This window comes from Bidens hawaiensis, unplaced genomic scaffold, assembly GCF_021521415.1.
Source record: "Bidens hawaiensis isolate Kalapana, Puna unplaced genomic scaffold, B.hawaiensis_p1.1 tig00000780_1, whole genome shotgun sequence".
Classification (NCBI taxonomy): domain Eukaryota; kingdom Viridiplantae; phylum Streptophyta; class Magnoliopsida; order Asterales; family Asteraceae; genus Bidens; species Bidens hawaiensis.
The window spans coordinates 787,827-791,164 of NW_027491045.1; positions in this window are offsets into that span (position 1 = coordinate 787,827).

A 3,338-nucleotide genomic window follows, 5' to 3' on the forward strand; every position below is an offset into this window, starting at 1 on the left:
TAGCTCCGATTGTGATTGTTTGTTCTGGGAATTTTGGGTTGAGAATCCATTCCTCTGGCGCGTTGTTTGCCACTGGAAGCTTCATTCTCCCTTCTCGAGGTATACTTGTTACTGCGCATAAATGATCTCGATACACAAATGTTACTCCTGTTGGTGTTGGGAACCCCAACGCGCCATACGCTGGTGACGGTATGGCGTTGAATTGGGCAATCGTTCCTCTACCCAAGATCATACTATGGCATGAAGTGGTGGGCAAGACCAGAAAGTTGACAATTTCAGCTCGCTTGTGCTTCTCATCCCCCATAGTTAGTTCGAATTGTATCTGACCTAGGGGGTGAATAATTTCGTTTGAGACACCTGAGATTGGTGCATTCACAACTTCGAGCCTTGCTTGGTCCTCTGGATCCAACTTCCCGAAACATTGCTCATACATGATGTCTGACTCACTACCGGTGTCCACCAGGACTCTTGACACCTCATAATGAGCGATGTGTGCAGTGATGACTAGAGGACTGCTGATAGACGGGCCTCCTCTGATTCTTGGAAAGATTACTTGTTGCTCGCGCCAATCTCCTTGGATTTGCGCGCTTCTCTTCCTCGATTTTTGCCCTTGCCTTCCTCCTTCAGCTACACAGATTCTTTTGAATTTTTTACTGGCTGAGGCTCCGTCTGGTTGTTCGTTCTCTGGTCTTGAGTTTTTCACTAGGTGAGCCAACTTGACTGATTTCACATCTTTTTCGATCGCATCCTTCAAATGGTGGTATGCATCGGTGTTGTGCCCTGTGGATTTGTGAAACTCACAATATTTGCCACTGTTTGGTGGTCCCTTATGGAGTAATGGCCTGGGGCTTTTAAACTGGACATTCTCTGTGCTTAACACTTGCGAAGGCATTTTGGTGAGGGGAGTCCATATTCTCGGTAGAGGTCTATTAGGCTCTCTGCCGCCTTCCTTCTTGTCACCCTCTCCGCGATTAAGAATGTCTTTTTGGGGCTGGGGTGAACTTTGTTGCGCTTGCTTTTCTGCGGGAGAATAATTGGTTTGTTGCAACCTGGACCATACGGAGTTTTGTTTGCCCCTCCTTTCATTGTTGCGTGGTGCTTCTGTTTGATGCCCTCTATCTCTTGCTCTGTCTTGGGCAATTTGTTTTTCATTTCGCGCGAAGACTCGCGATGCTTCCATAAGCTTAGCCCAAGTGGTTGGCATGCCTTCTCTGCTCACGAGAGCTCTGCGGAGTTGATCACTGCGCACACCTTGTATAAAGGCAACGCGCAAGAGTTGTTCAGTGATGCCTCCAATTGCAAGAGATTCCTGATTGAAACGAGTTATGTAGTCCTCAGTGGTTTCATCATTCCTGCGCACGCAGTGCATGATGTCATCGGGGTCGCGCGTGTGTCTGCGCTGCTGTACAAAGTGAGCCTGGAACTTTTCCAATAGCTCTTCGAACCCATCGATTTGTCCTGTCGGCAAGCTTTCGAACCAGACACGCACTGCGCCCGTGAGGCAGCGAGCAAACAGGTGACACCATGTTGGCATCGTCCAGCTTTCTAGGTTTCCAGTGTTGTAAAAATCTTGTAAGAAATCATCTGGATCTGTTGTACCATCGTACTTGCCTAAACCACTTGGCATCTTGGTTTTGTGTTGAATGGGAGCCTTCGCAATGCGCTCAGTGAATTTTGAATGTTTTACCAAGATGGCTGGCCTATATGGTGTGGTTACGTCCACTTGCTCTTTCGCTTGTGGGTTGTATGGTGTGTATAGATCCATATCAGCTTTGGCTCCAGGTGCTATGTTCATGTGTGCGCGAAGCTGTGAACCTCCTGCATGAGTATCTCGCGTCTTCCTCATGCTGTGCACCTCTTCCTCATCACTAATATCAGCGTGTTCGGTGTGAACAGAATGACCGTCTTGCGGCGCGCGCGCCTTTTTTGTTGTTCCCTGAATGGTTTGTTTATCAAATGCGAGCCTTTGTGTTAAGTCGGCTAACTTTTTGTGTTTTACCAGCTCATTGTATTTGTCCATTAAACGCCGTTGTTCGTTTATGAGCCATTCTTTAGGGTCATTGGTTTCAACTTCCGGACCCATTGGTCCTTTTTGTTCTGTACCAGTCAGATTTTGGAACGTGAGATCGTCTGGGGGAGTTTCAGTCTGGCTATGAGGTGTTGTGTTGAAGGGATGGTTACTGGTGGTGCGCGCAGTGTCACGCGGCGCCCTCAGAACCTGATGTCCCTCATTAACATCCTCAAGCTCATTATCCTCCAGAACTTGATCATTGTTTCGAACACCGGAAACCATGGTGAAGATTTTCAGAGAGAAAACTGATGAAATAGTGGTTTTGTTGCCGTTGTAACAGGTGATGGCGCCAATGAAGAAACGTGTATCGACTTACTTGTATTCGATCAACGTTCCTCGGGTGTGAGTGTGCTATATCACCGATGGTTTTCCGAGATACGAGTTCTTCCACCTACAAAACGAACAGCACCGTGAGCTTACCCCTCAGAAAGGGACAAAGGGGTTCTCTTTGGGGTAACCCTCCGGTGTGAGAATAAGATATTGCAGGAGAAGATAAGAGATGTGAAAATGAGTAAGGATTCAGAATATATTTCTTGCTTGACCCCAACTGTGGAGGTGGTGTGGTATTTATAGTATTAGGGTTTTCAATGATTGGGCTCAAACCCAATTAGGGCCTTTTTGGCCTCCTCCTATTGCTTCGCGCCACGTGTACTTAGGACATCTGGTGCTATTTCATTGATTATTCTCTGACCAAGGTATTTTACCTGACCCATGTGCCATCACGTGGTGGCACATGGGTTTTGCTGAGTTGTCCACCCTTCATTGGCAGCTGTCAACATCAGCACATTCTTTATTCCTTAAAAGATACCTTCTGGAAGGTTGTCTGATAAGTACAATCATGGTTGTCCTTATCCTGATTTGGATTAGACTATTGTCTCATTTGTTGTGTTGTCCTTTATGCGCCTATCCCGGGGATGCGCAAGGTCTTCTCTTTATTCTCACGCGCAGATGTTTCATGCGCAGATGTGATATGCGTGAGCATGTGATATGCGTAAGCATATGTAATATGCGTGAGCATATGTGATATGCGCCACGCGCAGATGTGATATGCGTGAGCATATGTGATGCGTGAGCATATGTGATATGTGTGAGCATATGTGATGCGTGAGCATATGTGATATGCGTGAGCATATGTGATATGCGCCACGCGCATAGGTTTTGGCTTTGTGTCTTCATGACATCCTGATTTCAAGCCTTTTGTCTATATCTTGTGGGTTGACCCGCCCCGCTCGTTGTTAAGGCGGGTGCATACCCCTTCAGTAGAAGC